Source organism: Ursus americanus, chromosome 3, assembly GCF_024610735.1.
Source record: "Ursus americanus isolate L20-20 chromosome 3, mUrsAme1.1.p, whole genome shotgun sequence".
In the NCBI taxonomy this organism is placed as follows: Eukaryota; Metazoa; Chordata; class Mammalia; order Carnivora; family Ursidae; genus Ursus; species Ursus americanus.
The window spans coordinates 25,862,550-25,880,175 of NC_142129.1; the positions used below are offsets into that span (position 1 = coordinate 25,862,550).

General features: G+C 36.0%; 1 long non-coding RNA gene across 2 annotated transcripts in view; it reads right to left on the reverse strand.

Annotated features, from left to right (window-relative positions):
- LOC123788998 (uncharacterized) overlaps positions 1–17,626 on the reverse strand; it is a 286,821-nt gene that overhangs the window by 58,221 nt on the left and 210,974 nt on the right. For both annotated transcript variants that reach the window (XR_015723874.1, XR_006778631.2), the window contains exon 9: positions 5,529–5,692. This is a non-coding gene — a long non-coding RNA (uncharacterized LOC123788998). The remainder of the gene's footprint in view (positions 1–5,528; positions 5,693–17,626) is intronic.

Consider the following 17,626-nt stretch of genomic DNA (forward strand, 5'->3'; position numbering starts at 1 on the left):
GATCTCAGGACACCAGGATCATGACCTGAGCCAAAGACAGACACTTAACCAAGTGAGCCATCTAGGCACCCCCATCAAAGTAATTATTGATAGGTATGTACTTATTGCCAGTTTGTTTTTGCAGTTCTTTTCTGTTCCTTTCTTCTCTTGCTCTCTTTCTTGTGCTTTGCTTGCTTTCTTTGGTGATATACTTGAATTGCTTTCTCTTTATTCTTTGTATATCTATTACTGGTTTTTTTATTTGTGGTTACCATTAGGTTTATATATAACATCTTTTGTACGTAGAGATCCATATTAAGTTGATGGTTGCTTAAGTTTGAACCCATTCTTTACTCCTCTCCTACTCCCCGCCCCCGAGTTTTAGGTATATGGTGTCATATTTATACACATTTGTTTTGTCAATCCTTGTGAATCCCTTGACTGATTTTTATAGATATACTTAATTTTACTGCTTTTGTGCTTCCTAATTTTCATACTCTCACTTATGGTCTTTCCACTCAAAGAATCCCCATTAACATTTCTTTTAGGGGCAGTTCAGTTATAATGAATTCCTTTAACTTTTGTTTGTTGTCTTAGAAACTCTTTATCTTTCTTTTTATTCTGAATGATAGCCTTGCTGGGTAAAGTCTTGTAGCTGCAGGTTTGTTTTTTTCCTTTCTGTACTTTGAATAGATCATGCCACTCTTCTGGCCTGCCAAGTGTCTGCTGAGAAATCAGCTGATGGCCTTATGGAGTTTCCCTTGTATATAACTGCCTTCTTTTCTCTTGCTGCTTCTAAAATTCTCTCTTTATTGCTACTTTTTCCCATTTTAATTACTTGTCTTGGTGTGGAACTCTTTGGGTAGATTTTGTTGGGGCTTGCTGTGCCTCCTGGAACTGAATTTCTATTTCCTTTACCAGGTTTGGGAAGTTCTCTGCTATTATTTATTCAAATAATTTTTCTGTCCCTTTTTCTCTCTTCTCCTTCTGAGAACCCTATATTGCAAATGTGATTATGTTTGTTGGTATCAGTGAGTTCCCTGTCTATTTTCATTTTTATATTTTCTCTCTTGTTCAGCTTGATTGCTCTCTATTAGTTAGTCTTCCAGGTCACTGATCTGTTCTGCTTGCTCTCTATTAGTTAGTCTTCCAGGTCACTGATCTGTTCTGCTTCCTCTAGTCTACTATTTATTCCATCTAGTGTATTTTTATTTCACTTATTGTGATCATCCCTGATTGGTTCTTATTTTTTTCTATCTCTTTGTTAACAGTTTCACTGATTTCCTCTACTCAAGTCTAGTGGAGAATCTTTAATTCTCTCTCAGGCATATTACTTATATCTGCTTCACTTAGCTCTCTTGCTGTGATTTTGTCCTGTTATTGCATTTGGGACCTATTCCTATATGTCTTCATTTTATCTCACTCTCTGTTTCTATGTGTTTGGCAAGTCAGCTACATCTCCTGCTTTTCAAAGTAGTGACCTTATGAAGACGTCCTATGGCGCCCTGTAATGCAGTACCCCTAGTCACCAGAACCTGGCACTTCATGGATATCGCCTATGTGTTTTTTTGTGCCCTACTGTTGTGGCTAAGCTGCTTTTGCCTTTAGTCCACTCATGCACAGTGACTCTCTTTCCTGTTTGGGGCGAGGTTTTTGTCCCTGTGTTGTTAGTGGACCAGTCTAGGGCCTCACTGGGCTTGAGTTGAGTCAAACCAGGCATTTGCTGAGATGCAGTAGCACCAAACCGCAGGGACTTTTTTCCTTGTGTTGTCCCCTGAGAAGCTTATGTTGGTGGATGGGGCCTGAGCCCCCTGCTGGGGCAATAAGTGAACTTGTGTGTGTGGCTTTCTTTCCACTCTTTCTGGGTCAGGGGTCACTTTTGAGTGGTGCTGGCCCCTGTCAGTGCCAGGCTTATGGCATTGTTTTGGATAGACACTTGCCAAAGGCCTACTGGCGTAGGTGGGTTCATAAGAGACGGTGGGAGTGTTAGCAAGGTTTGTGGAAGTCTGCTATTCATGCAGGCAGGTTTGGAGCCACTTTAAAAACTCCTGCTGCAGGGCTGGAGGGGCTGAGTCAGCAGTAGAGCACAGAGGCAAGGCACACAGTGCCAGCAACGTCCACAGTGGTGGTCTGTGGGAGGGGATCTCAGCTGCTCAAAACTCTTGTAGAGTCAGGCCAGGTACAAGGGGGGTGGGGAGCACTGCTAGCAAGCTAGGTGGAGAGTGTTGACACTGCCCTGGTTCCTACAGATGTCCATGTTTCTTGGCTGGGGTGTGCAGGAGGAAATGGTGCCTACCAGCTCTTTTGTCCTTGGAGAACTCTCCCAACGATGCCTGCCCCTCCAACACAAGCTCTGAGATTAGTAAACAAATCTCCCTCTGGTATACCCCAGGCATTTTTCAAACTGCTATTTCTCAGAGGAGCTATTTGTTGTGCTATTTCTTTAAGGGGTAGAATTCAGTCTCTCCTTATCCTTCCTGCTGACTATAAGTACTACAAAATTATGCCTCTCTGGTATTCAAAGCCAAATGTTATTGGGATTTGTCTTTGCTGTGTGGGTTCCCCATGCCTGGGGTGCAGTGCAGGTCTCTTTCTTTTCCCTTTCCATGCCTGAGGTGTTCCTCCCATGGACAGTCACCAGGTCTGTTTGGCTCCCAACTTGTATCTGCTCCCTTCCTACACTCTTGGATGTGGCCTCTTCCCTATGTTTATCTGTGAAGAGTGTGTTCTGCCAGTGTTTGGGTCATTTGCTGGTTATTTAAACTGATGTTGGTGTACCTATGGAATGAGCTGAGCTTTGGATCCCCTACTCCACCATCTTCCCTGGAAGTCTGGGTTATTTTGTCATTGTTGGTTTTCGTTTGTTTGTTTTCTGGTGTTTAGCTATGTAAGCTCTTTATAGAGTGTGAATACTAACCCTTTCCTAGATACATCATTTGCAAGTATCTTCTCCCATCCCATAGGTTGCCTTTTGTTAATGGTTTCCTTCACCATGCATACCACCCCACATCCGTCAGAAAGGTTAAAATTAACACAGCAAGCACCAGATGTTGGCATGGATGTGGAGAAAGGGGAAACCTCTTCTGCTATTGGTGGGAATGCAAACTGGTGCAGCCACACTGATGGAAGTTCCTCAAAAAATTAAAAATAGAACTAACCTATGATCCAGCAATTGCACTATTAGGTATTTACCCAAAGAATACAAAAATGCTAATTCAGAGGGATACAGGCACACTGGTGTTTGTAGCAGCATTATCTACAATAGCAAAACTATGGAAACAAGGCAGAAAACAACAAATATTGGTGACGATGTAGAGAAAGGGGAACCCTCTTACACTGTTGGTAGGAATACAAACTGGTGCGGCCACTCTGGAAAACAGTATGGAAGGTCCTCCAAAAGTTAAGAACTATCTATGACCCAGCAATTGCAGTACTAGGTATTGCACTATCTAATACACACACAATGGAATATTACTCAGCCATCAAAAATGATGAAATCTTGCCATTTGAAACAACATGGTTGGAGCTAGAGGATATTAAGCTAAATGAAATAAGTCCAAGAAAGACAAATACCATATGATTTCACTCGTGTGGAATTTAAGAAACAAAACGGATGAACATAGGAAGAGGAAGACGAAAAAGAGAAAAAATAGAGAGGAAGCAAACTATGAGATGTTAAGAGAGAACAAACTGAAGGTTGATGAGGGGAGGTGGGTGGGGGATAGGCTAAATAGGGGATGGGTCTTAAAGGGGGCACTTGTGATGAGCACTAGGTGTTATATGTAAGTGATGATGCACTAAATTCTCCTGAAACCAAATATTACACTATATGCAAACTAAATAGAATTTGAATAAGAACTTGAAACAAAAAAGATGTTGAAAAGAAAAAAAAACTTTTCATTTTGTTGTAGTCCCAATAGATTGATTTTGTTTTTGTTTCCTTGCCTGAGGAGACCTATCTATAAAAATGTTTCTGTGGCCAAGGGTCAAAAAATTACTACCTATGTTTTCTTCTAAGAGTTCTATGGTTCAGGTCCTTCATCCATTTTGAATTTTTTTTTTTTATGGTATAAGGAAGTGGTCCAGTTTCATTCTTGTCTATGTAGCTATTGAAGAGACTGTCTTTTCCCCATTGACAAAGGAGGCAAGAATATACATAAATTGACCATATAATCGTGGGTGTATTTCTGGGCTCTGTATCTTTTTCCAATGATCTATGTGTCTGTTTTTGTGCAAGTACTGTACTGTTTTGATTACTACAGTTTTGTTGTCTATCTTGAAATCTGGATATCTGTTTCCTTCACCGGATTAGGGAAGTGTCTATCCATAAAAGAATGGATAAAGAAAATGTGAGCTATGTATCTATATATATCTACATATATAGATCATATAGTATATAGATATATATGAAATGAAATATTACTCAGCCATAAAAACAAATGAGAATCTGCCATTTGCAACAACATGGATGGACCTAGAGGATAAAATGCTAAGTGAAATAAGCCAGAGAAAGACAAATAGCATATGATTCACTCATATATGTAATTTATGAAACAAAACAAATGAAGAAAAAAAGACAACCTGGTGGTTGCCAGAGGGGAGGTGGGTGGAGGGATAGGTGAAATAGATAAAGGGGATTAAGAGTACACTTATCTTAATGAGCACTGAGAAATCTATATAATTGTTGAATCACTATATTGTACCTCTGAAATTAACACTGTATGTTATTTATTCGTCAATAAAATACAAATTTAAATTTAAAATTTGAAAAAACTAAATTTTGCTCACAAAAAGGTAACCTTCTATATTTGCCTTTGATATCTTTCACTTTTCACTTTAGTTAAATGGATAATAGGATCACAAATCACTATGAAGTAATATTTAATCAAATGTTCAAACCCTTTGATATATTTTTTACATACTTCCCAAAATCAAATTCTAAAGTGAAGTGTTTTTATCCACAATCCAACTGAAAATATTTTTATGAAAAATTTAATTAGGCTTATTTGGTATGTTAAATTACATGGGAAGCATTGTTTAGAACATGATATGAAGCCCTCTTGGATTATATCTATCTGGATATATTATTAAAAGAAGTGTTCTAAAAATTGTATGAAACTCCTAGAAATCTGATGTTCTGTTATGCTTTCTTGCAGTGTTGTTAGTCACAGAAATAACCAAATTTCCTTGTCAACTGCTTGTAATGTACTCTAAACAGATCTTTAAGCATGGCCATTTTTCTAAAGTTTTATTTACAAACTTTTATTCAGATTCTTTTATAAAAGTGTCCTGCAACTGTGCTTCATGTTCAATGAGACTTGTGGAAAGAACTCCGAACACACTTCTTTAAGATCATAAAATTAAAGTAGGTAAAAATTTCTGGAACTATTGATTATAATATTTATAGCTTTTCATTTGAGACATTGCTAATTTTTTAAATGCTTTGTTTTTATAGATTTAAGAAAACTTTTTCTCTTAAACTGACTTAACAGCAATTTCATAATACATACCTTTGTGGATGAATTGAAACATTTATCTTTACTTCCTACCTGAACTCCGCAGAATTCAAAAACTCTCAGTGAGGGGATGCTGGGGTGGCTCAGTTGATTAAGCATCTGCCTTCAGCTCAGGCCATCATCCCGGGGTCCCACATTGGACTCCGTGCTCAGCAGGGAGCCTGCTGCTTCTTCGTCTGCCTGTGTTCTTACTCTCTCTGACAAATAAAAAATAAAAATTCTTTTAAAAAGAATTCTCAGTATTCTTATATAAATCAATAAATTGCTAAATAATATAAGTTCAGTAAGAATCTGTTCTACTTATGGTGAGACATAATTGGAAACATATTTCCAAGGCTTTTCCTGGAATGTCATATTTGAGAGAGATAGGCATAGACTCAGATATGACCAGATAGCTTTAAGGAACTGACTTTTTGAAGCCCTTAAAGAAATATCAGCCTGGTACCTTGCTACACAGCAGCCTGGCCCAGTTAATAAAGAAGGTCATTTCCTGGCAGGTGCAGGAACCTTAGAATATTTGAATCTGTCTTTTCAAGGTTTCCAGTCAGATCTATAGATTTTGCAGGTGAAGTCTAATGGCAAGTATTTGGCTTGGCTTCTGGCCTCAAGAAGTTAAAAGTTCAATCTAAAGATTCCTTATAAAAACTTCCAGCAAAGAGCCTCTATGGTCAGCTGCTATTCTTGCTGTGCTTTTATAAATAATTAGGCTATGTTTTTTCTGTTTTTTTGAAACTATACTTATTTTGAAGCAAATCGAGGTTAATTTGGCTGTCTTTGGTGAAAATGAGAGTGATTATAGACAAAAAAATGGTTCAATAACACCCCTCTGTAGATATTAGATTTTTTAAATTAGCCAACATATAGTACATTAGTTTCAGATGTACAGTTCAGTAATTCATCAGTTGCATATAACACCCAGTGTTCATCAAATCACATGCTCTCCTTATCCCATCACTGAGTTACCCCATGCCCCCAGCCACCTTCCCTCCAGCAACCCTCAGTTTCCGCTAGTTGAGTCTCTCATGATATCCCTCTCTGATGACTTCCCCTTCAGTTTTCCTTCCCTTTCCCTATGATCTTCTGAACTGTTTCTTAAATTTCACATATGAGTGAAACCATATGATAATGGTCTTTCTCTGATTGACTTTTATTCCACTCTGCAAATCCCCTCCAGTTCTATCCATGTCGATGTAAATGGTAAGTATTCATCCTTTCTGATGGCTAAGTAATATTCTATTGTGTGTATGATGATTATTTGTTTTTTGGGTGTTGTGTTTAATAAGTTCTTTATAGATCTTGGATATTAGCCCTTTACAAATATCTTCTTCCATTCTGTGGGTTGCCTTTTAGTTTTGTTGACTATTTCCTTTGCTGTGCAGACGCTTTTTATCTTGATGAAGTCCCAATAGTTCATTTTTGCTTTTCCCTTGCCTTTGGAGATGTGTCCAGCAAGAATTTGCTGTGGCCAACGTGTAAGAAGGTGCTGCCTATATTCTCACCTAGGATTTTGATGGATTCCTGTCTCACATTTAGGTCTTTCATCTAACTGTTCAACACCTTTGGAGTACAGTCCTAGGAAGGAAGTACATAGCAAGACGAGCCTTTCTCAAGAAACAAGGAAAGTCTCAAATACACAACCTAACCATTTACCTAAAGGAGCTGGAGAAAGAACAGCAAAAAAGCCTAAACCAAGCAGGAGATGAGAATTAATAAAGATTAGAGCAGAAATCAATGAAATAGAAACCACAAGAACAGTAGAACAGATCAATGAAAGTAGAAGCTTTGAAAGAACTAATAAAGGTTCTTTGAAAGAATAAGATAAATAAACCCTTAACCAGACTTATCAAAAAGAAAAGAGAAAGGACCCAAATTAATCATGAATAAAAGAGGAGAGATCACAACCAACATTAAGGAAATATGAACAATTACAAGAACATATTATGAGCAACTATATGCCAGCAAATTAGGCAATCTGGAAGAAATAGAAAACCTGAACAGACCCATAAATAGGAACGAAATTGAAGCTGTAATCAAAAATCTCTCAACAAACAAGAGTCCAGGGCCAGATGGCTTCCCAGGGGTATTCTACCAAACATTTAAAGAATTAACAACTATTCTTCTGAAGTTGTTTCAAAAAATAGAAAAGGAAGGAAAACTTCCAAACTCTATGAGGCCAAGATTCCCTTGATTCCAAAACCAGACAAAGATCCCACCAAAAAGAATTACAGACCAATATCCCTGATGAACATGGATGCCAAAATTCTCACCAAGATACTAGCCACTAGGATCCAACAGTACGTTTAAAGGATAATTCGCCACGACCAAGTGGGATTTATTCCTGGGCTGCAAGGTTGGTTCAACATTCACAAATCAATCAATGTGATAGATCACATTAATAAAGGAGAAGACCCATATGATCCTCTCAACTGATGCAGAAAAAGCATTTGACAAAATATAACATCCTTTCTTGATTAAAACTCTCCACAGTGTAGGGATCGAGGGAACATGCCTCAGTATCATAAAAACCTTATATGAAAACCCACAGCAAATATCATTCTCAGTGGGGAAAACCTGAGGACTTTTCCCCTAACGTCATGAACACCACAGGTATGTCTACTCTCTTCACTATTGTTCAACATCGTACTAGAAGCCCTAGCCTCAGCCATCAGACAACAAAATGAAATAAAAGGCATTCAATTTGGCAAAGAAGTCAAACTCTCACTCTTCACAGATCATACTTTCTGTGGAAAACCCAAAAGACTCCACCCCAAAATTGCTAGATATTAGATTTTAATATCATTATAAACTGAATTAGATCCTGATTTATGTTCTCCAATGCTTGGCAACAACCCTCCAAACTAATATTTTTCTCCCATCTTTCTTACACGGAATCATTTGAAAACTAAAACCACCCTTTTTCCTGAAGCCCCTGCAAACTGAATACAAACAACTTGATGTAAACATCTGAGAAATAGCTACAATAACTCATGTATAGATAATTTTCAAACCTTTTCTTTTTGAGTGACCCACAGAACACCAACATTTGAACTACAAACCAGGAAGATCTGTCAGATTGCCACGGCCTGTCCTCTATCTGAAGAATCTTCAAGCCTGACATCTAGAACTCTTCTTGACTGGCTACTCTAAGAGCTCAAAACTGGTCTATAATTTGATCTGATCATTAACCATTCTTTTTTCTTTTGTTTCTGTAGAAATGTCTATCTAATGCCTAATTGCTTGAACCACAGACTTAACTTTGAGATTATACCTGTATCGGTTTAAACTGATTTTAAATTGATCTATTTTCAGGACTAAGGGACTCATGTAACCATCTACCAGCTCAACTTTTAATTTCTAAAAAACCTCAGGGAAATTTGAGAGGAAGAAACTATACGGGCTACCTTGGCATGAAGATTATTTTGAGCTAAAGGCAACTGAAACCCTGAAAGGTCAAGAGAAACTTTTGCTTCTCCCTTAACTACATAGAGAATCCAAATTGGGGGTCTTTCTCAGGATAAGGGTTATTGCCAGAGAAAATTTATCTGAGTGACTCATCTGTATGGTAGAACAAGAATCTAATTACCAAATGTCTGCTTTTCTTCTTATTGTCCTGTGAATTGTATTCCTTCCCTTTGAAGTCCCAAATCCCTACCTCCTCCACCCTAAACTAAGGTGACCTACATACTTCATTTGGCCTGACTTCTTTAGAATTTTCATGTCTGTATGGATTGTACAAAATTAAATTTTATTTTCTTCTGTCTCATGTCAATTTGATTCTTAACACAGCTAGAAGCAACTTAAAGGGGACAGGAAATTCTTGCTCCTTAACAAGTACAAAATAATTCTCCAGAATGGCTCAAAGTTCATCACTTAGACTGTAACAGCATCTGGTGGAATACACTGGGACAGATACCAACAGAAATCCTAATTTTGCAGAGAGGGTCAATAAACCTAGCTGCAGGATACTGACCATGGTGAGGAAAAGACAGGTTTCTTTAAAAATAAAAATACATGTATTACTTAACCCAGCAATTACTCTCCCAGGCATTTACCCAAGGAAAAGGAAAATGTGTGTCCACAAGCATATGGATAGATAGCAGGCCTGTGGATAAATACTATAAACCAAGGGAATAGAATTAAGATCCCAGAAACAACCCCCAAACCCATGGCCAATTACTTTTTGACAAGGGAGTCAAGATCACTGGATGGGGAATAAAGAATTAGATAACTGCATGTAAGAATGAAATTGGACCCCTACTTTATATAGAACAATGAACTCAAAATGGATCAGTGACTTAAATATAAAAGTCTTAGAAGGAAACATCGTCAAAACACACACATACACACAGGTAATTCTTCATGACCTCATATTTGGCAATGGATTGTTAGATTTGACACCAAGAGCAACAGAAAAACCTATATACATAAGGTGGGCTTTGTCAAAAAATTTTGTACCTTAAAGGACATTATTAATAGGAAGTAAAAAGGCAACATATGAAATGGAAGAAACGATTTTCAAGCCATAGATCAGGGTTTGGTATTCAGAATATATAAAGAACACTTACAGCTCAACAACAAAAAGACAAACAGTCCAATTTTTAAAATGGGCAAAGGACTTGAGTAGACATTTCTCCAAATAAGATAAATGACCAACAAGCACATGGAAGGATGTTCACCATCCTTTGTCACTAAGAAAATGTGAATCAAAACCACAATGAGGATCCATTAGGATGACTAGCCCAGTGATGGAGCCCTGGGTGTTATGCGCAAACAATGAATCATAGAACACTACATCAAGAACTAATGTACGGTATGGTGACTAACATAATAAAAAGATGACTATAATCAAAAACAAAAATTAACATGTGTTGGTGAGGATATGGAGAAATTAGAACCCTAGTACATCACTGGTGGGAATGTAAAGTGGTAAAGCCATTGTGGGAAACAGTTTCTAAAAAACGTTAAACAGAGTTCCTATATAGTCCAGCAATTCTATTCCTGGTATATGTCCAGGAGAAATGAAAACCTATGTCCCTGCAGAAACTTGTACACAGAAGTTTATAGCAGCATTATTCACAATAGCCTAGAGGCTATAACCCATATGTCCATCAATAAATGAATGAGTAAACAAATTGTAGACCTATAGATTAATAGACTCAAAAGTGAACCCACTAATAGTTAATATCCATTTGGGAAAAATGAATATTGACCTTACCTACACCATACAAAAAATTATAACACAAATTAAAGTACAGGTATAAATGAACAACCATAATCTTCCAGAGGAAAATACAATAAATTTTGTAATTTGGGGCGATAGGTCAAAAAATAATAAGCCTTTAAAAATTATAAATGGGGCTGATTAAAGAATACCCTTAAGAAAATGAAACAGCAAGTCACAGAATAGGGAGAAATACTTGGAATACATCTGTATGACAAAATAGAAAGCAAACAAAATTTAAAAATTGACAAGTATTTGAACAGATCCTAGTAGACAAGTTAAATACACTGTTCACATGTGTGGCTCACATATTTCTATTGCACTATTTCTACAGCACTTGAGAATATAAAATTCAAAAAGAGCAATATTATTTTTAAGCAGTATTTAGATTAAGTATCCTCAACTAGTAACAGGATAAACTAAATCCAGATCCTTTTATTGGCAGACTCGGCATAAAACAGCATCTTCCAAATACATGCATTTTAACAAAGCTTTCATTATTTCAGGTAGATATCTACTATATCATTCTGTAGACTTATGCTCATCTTGAAAGATAATTTTAACTATGCTTAAAAAGATTTTTAAAAAGCCACAAACTAACCTACAACATAGTCTCTTGTAGTCTCCTCGAATTATAGCCATTGTTCTTCTGACCCCTAAACATGTTCTTGATTTTAAACTATACATATTCCTTTGCTCTCTAGATTTTATCTTCTCTTTGTTTTCACTGTCTTTTTTGTGGGAGGAGCAGAAAAAAATTCTAAATCTGGTTCATATCCATGACCCTGCCTTGGTTTAAATTTGGATTCCTTTCTCCATGGCTTTACTAGGTTCAGTCTCAATCCCCACAGACTTAGCTTTGGGATTAGGCAATTTTCAGATTCTTTACCCTGTGAATGTAGCTATAGTAATTGAAGTAGCACAAGAATGATGAAATATATTGCACTGTAAACCACTATTTTTTGAAATATGGAACCAATATGGGAAATGTTCAAAACATATCATGTTCTACAAATATCTCAGTAGAAAGACAAACTAGAGAGAGATTCACTTATAATAAATGCATGAATATGAGTTGTAGCCATTCTAACAAAATATCCTATTTAACTTAATTTGAGAAATTGGGGCTGCTGTTTATTCTTATCTATTTATCCTTTAAATTCTGTATCTTGTGCATCACAGAAAAGCTTCACAGTTCTAAACACTGTATTGGGCAACGAGTAAGATAAAGGGTGTCTAAATGCCAGAGGGAATATGCACTATGTTGATGAATAATCTTAAGTTTTTAACTACATAAGAGTATTCACTCTGAAAAGCAGAGTAATTTTAGAAATAGTCAATTAAGATAATAAAACTATCTTTTTTCTAGATCTGACTTTTATTTATAGTTGGCAATGTAGAGGATTTATAGTGGGATATCCTATATGCAATGGCATCCCATTTAAAAATACATTAGTTTGAGGAAATTTTCAAAAAAAAATATTCCAAAGTATCTTTTTAAAAATAAAAATAATTCTTTTTACAAAAGATGAAATTTCATAAATTAAACAACTTTTGAGAGGAAGTACTCTTAAAACTTACTAATTGTTAAATGGACAGACTTTAGATTTACAGATATTTCAAATAAAATGAAGAAAATATGATTCACTAATGCTAAAACTAATTAGCTTTGAGAAACACACAATGAGCAATGTCTAGATACAATGAATCTTTCATTGATAAAAACTGATAGCATAAAGAAAAAAAATGTTAGAAACTCTATCATGACAATTACCCTTGATCATATGATTAATATAGAGAGCTGGTAATGAAAATGGGACACTCATTTGCTTTGCATAAAAATTGTGATTTATTCTAACAGGGAAGTGTAAAATGAAATTAGAAGTGAACTGGTCAAGGCTTGACTGTAAAGTCCTAATATGGATTTATAAAACCAATTTCATTTATAACTTGCATACTTGAGTATTTTCCATGAACAAGACACTTAGTAATGTGGGTTACACTAAGATAATAAGTATAATTTCTGCTCTCAAATGCAATAGCATAGAAAGTAATTTGTAGGTAATTCTAAAGAAATAAAAATCTTTTGAATTACATTGAACAATAGAGCTGGAAAAGGCTGAAATATTAGCAAAGATGATTCTAATAATGATAGATAAGATGGAACAGAACCTGGTCCTTTTTGCCCTCATATCCCTTTCTTACCCTTCTCCTTTTTTGCTCTGCGAAACTGGTGATCTGATTCCATAAATTGTATTTTCAAAAATCCCTTGTCATTTGTCTTACAATTGTGCTTTGCATATGGGAGGATGGAAAGATGAAAGAAGAGAGGAAGCAGATTTTTTTGTCTATCTTGCCCTTGTACATCATCCCATCCTGATCACCAGGCATTGGCTGCTTCTCCTTTAAGGCACTAGCTTCCAGTCACATGACTCTGGCCTCTGAGTTCTCATACCATTACCTTACCCTTTGTTCCTGAGGTCTAGAGATTGTAGCTACATTCTACTGTTGCTCATTTGTGGACTGTTTCACCACAGCTTCCTGTTCACTTCTCAGCTTTTCTATCACCTGTGTAACAAGTTATATACATTAAACTCCCTCTATTTTAAGTATTTTGAATGTTTTCTGTTTTTCTGGCTAGACTCTGAGCATAAGAACACCATCAGAGGATTACACCATGGAAATTCCTTACATATGACTTGCATGTATTCCTTACAATGACCATATGAAATAGATATTATTTATAGTATCATTTGGCAGAGGAGGAAACAAAGTTGTTCAAGTATTTTCACAAGATTATACAACTATAAATAGAAGAGCCAGAATTTAAATTCAGGCAATAAGACTCTAAAATTAGAGTTCTTAACCACTAGAATACTTGGCCGAATATTCTTTATCACATGCCATGTAGGGAATGTCTGATAGGGATGACTCTAAGCTGTCCAAAACACCAAAAAATGAACCTGGTTCATCTTCATATTAATATCCAAGGAGTAGGGCAAGGCATCATGGCTGCAATTAATTCATATATTGTGTTCCAAGAGATTATTATTCTTGGTGCTTGGAAATAGCAGCTTAACAACAAAAACAAAATAGACAAATCCTTGTCTTCATGAGCTTACAAACCATTAGAGGGTGAAAGGTAATAGGTATATGAATATTATATCTAGTAGTATATCTAGTAGTAAGTCCTATGATTGAAAATAGAAGAAGATGTTTGAGAAATCTCAGAGTAAATATTGGAATTTTTAATATAAAAATTCTGTTTTCTTAGATGCTCCCAAATATCTCCTTTCTTCTCTCTCTCTCTGTCCACAACCACCTTTCAGGATCACCTCTCCTCTTTTAGACTTGGATGAAACAACATACCATGGAGTGTGAGATATAACTTAATGACTGACCATCAAGGGCCTGGATATGACCTGGAAGTACAAGAGATTCCCCACCAGTTAGCCCCATCATCTGTTTCCCCTTATATAATCTCATAGGAAGCCTGAGACCCTCTATTATCTCCCCAGTGAACTATTCTGATGTGAAGTCCCTCCTTTCAACATTTAAAAAATATTTTATGTGCCCAGTGACTATGTTTACTGAGAACCTCTTGTATCTCTTTGTGTCTCTTGGTGAACAAATAAATATTCAGGTAGTAATGCATTGCATTAGCTTGCTTGGCATCTTTCTTTGCTTTGTTTCCATGTTTCTCTCACCTCACGTTCACCCTGGGTATGTTTCTCTCAAGTCTAGTAAGGTATCACCACCTAAGTCCTTTCCACACACTCTAAGAAACTGAGCTCTTATGTAATTAGAAATTTGGAGGAGGCAGCTAATCAGCAATAGATTTTTGCCTCAGGTATGTCACAGATGCCATCTCGGATTCTATGTCAGCCTTTTACTTAGGTCCATATGAAGGCCACTGAACCTCCTCTCATGGCATTTCAGTTTGTGGCAAGAAGGAAGGGGAAAGGAGAAATAGTTATTGGGTCTCCCTTTTCATCATGAAAGAAAGAGTTGCCCCCAGAAATGCTAACAGTGTAATCCCACTCAACATCTTTTTTGCTTAAAACTGCCATTTGGCAAGCCCCAGTTCAAGAGAAACTTGTAAAGTGAATATTTAGCAGTTTTAGTCTTTACAGTGAAAGTGTATAAGAAGGAAGCAGTTGGAATGGTGTGGACTGGCCAGGCAGTAGAGTTGGCTACAGTCATTAAGAGGACTGCCAATAGAAGAAAATAGAGGGAATGCCACTGGGGCAATATTTGAAAAAATAATGGCTGAGATCATCTAGAGTTAGTAAAACATGAATTATCAAATTGAAATCAACCACTTATTCCTAAACACATTGAATAAGAAGAAATTGACGTCTTGTTAAATGTTAAGTTGCTCCTCACAAAATCTGGAGAAAAAGTGTTGAAAGCAACTATAAAGAAAAGATGAGTGAGGCATCTATTGGCTCAGTTGGTTAAGCAGCCAACTCTTGATTTTGGCTCAGGGCATGATCTCAGGGTCCTGGGATCAAGGCCCATGTTGCACTCACAATCATCAGAGTCTGCTTAAGGATTCTCCCTCTCGCTCTGCCCCTCCCGCTGGCTCACGCATGCATGCATGCACTCTCTCTCAAATAAGTAAATTAAAAAAGAAAAAAGGAAAAGAGTTACATAAAAAGGAACAATTAGTTTTCAGTAGCAATGTTAGAGGCTCAAAGACAATGGACCCTTAAAAGTGCTAAGAAAAAATAAATGTCACCTAAGAATCTTATACCCAGTTCAATTGTCATTCAAGACTATGTATGATGTAAAGACATTTTCAAATAGTGGAAAAGTTTATCACACACATTTGGTGAAAGAGCTAGAATATATCTCAATAAAAAGGAAATTGAAATCAGGGGGAGTAGAATACAAGGAATAGTGGTATGGTCTGCCAATGACCAAATTTTAGCTGAGGATAATTGTAAAGAATTGTAAGAATAGGGGTGCCTGGGTGGCTCAGTTGGTTAAGGGACTGCCTTCGGCTCAAGTCATGATCCCAGGGGTCTGGGATCGAGCCCCGCATCAGGCTCCTTGTTCAGCGGGGAGCCTACTTTTCCCTCTCTTTCTGCCTGCTACTCTACCTGCTTGTATGCTGTCAAATAAATAAAATCTTTAAAATAAGGGGGGGGGATTGCAAAAATATAAAACATGGGGTGATCATTTAGTTTATCCTTCCAAACTGGAAAATTTTTGACAGTAAATGGGGTTACTAAAGATTTCATAATTTCATAAAATATTTTCATTGTTTTATGTTGGTAGACCTTGTTACTATAAAAAATGATTTTTAAAATAAATATTTCTAAAAATAAATATGTATATATATGTTTTAATGTATAAATTTTGTTTTAATATCCATATATATTAAAGAAAAATTTAAGAAGTCTCATTAGTTTTCTGAACCACTAAAAATAATAAGTTACTCTTGGCATATATTTATGCTTCAATACATTTCTTAGTTGTATCTGTTTCTAAAACTATATCAATAGACTTTTCTGTAAAATGTTTTTTTTTTCAAATATGGTCTTATTGTTCTAAATTTTTATAAAGTTTCCTACAATTTTCCTCAAAATTGCACTTCATAGTCAACAAATTTAAAGTTGTTCACAAATTCTATTGAAGATTCTGGGTTGTTTTTTTTTTATTATGAAAACATTCTAGATGTGTCAGTGCCTTGCAAGCTCAAAATAAAGTCTACTAAATCCAGGATATTTTAAGTTACTGTCTTTTTGCTTCTAGCCAGAGTTTCTTTAATATTTTTGCAAGAAAAAACTCATGAAATTAACTGTTCTTACCTAAGATTAAATATTTCAATAAATATCAATTTAAAAAGATTAAAGATAGACATTGAAGATAAAGTAAGAGGGCACAGACAGTTAAAAGCAGAATTATCAAAAGATTATTTCTACAGTTTGAGATACTCCAAAGCACAAATACAGAATTTCTAAATTAAATATCATAAATCACTTGAACTCTCATTTAATGTGTTTAATTCTGTTCTTGCTTTTATAGGGATAAATTTTAGTGTCTTCCTGTTTGCAAACTTGGTTTCTACCCATCACAATTTGCTAAAGTCTTATAATCTGACAGATATTTTCTGTCAGCTCATTTTTTGATTAAAGATGTCCTTTATTTTTAACATAAAGCAGTAAAAACAGTATAAATATTAACAAAAGTAATACTTTTGTGCACTTGGACTCAGAAAATATTTACAGCTCAAACAATTCTGAAATGTAACATAGAAAATGAAAAGGGAAGGCTACATGTACTATTATGCTGAGCTTTTGTTTGTGTGCAATTCAATGTTGGTTTTGACATAAAATTTTTACTTACTGAAAATGTATATGGGCAAAAATTATAAATTTTGACAACTTCAAGCTTCTATTTCTTTTTTTTTTAAGAGGGAATTTATTTTTTTTTAATCATTTTTTTTTAAGGATTTTATTTATTTATTCGACAGAGATAGAGACAGCCAGTGAGAGAGGGAACACAAGCAGGGGGAATGGGAGAGGAAGAAGCAGGCTCATAGCGGAGGAGCCTGATGTGGGGCTCGATCCCATAATGCCGGGATCACGCCCTGAGCCGAAGGCAGACGCTTAACGACTGTGCCACCCAGGCGCCCCCAAGCTTCTATTTCTATTGGTAGAAATACCCATCTTATTTGGTTATAATTACAATTTATGTGTGTGATCCCAAACCAATTCCAAGTACATTTCTGCTCTGTAGGCTTCTTAATTTTGTGTGGATATTGTTTTTATCATAAAGCTTTGCTCCACCAAAATTGGCTAAAATAGTTGTGTCATTCGTGTTGAATTTTAACTGAAGTTCCAATAACATATTAGTTGTTTCATTTTTTTTTATAATTCTTATCTTGTTGTATTAGTCACCA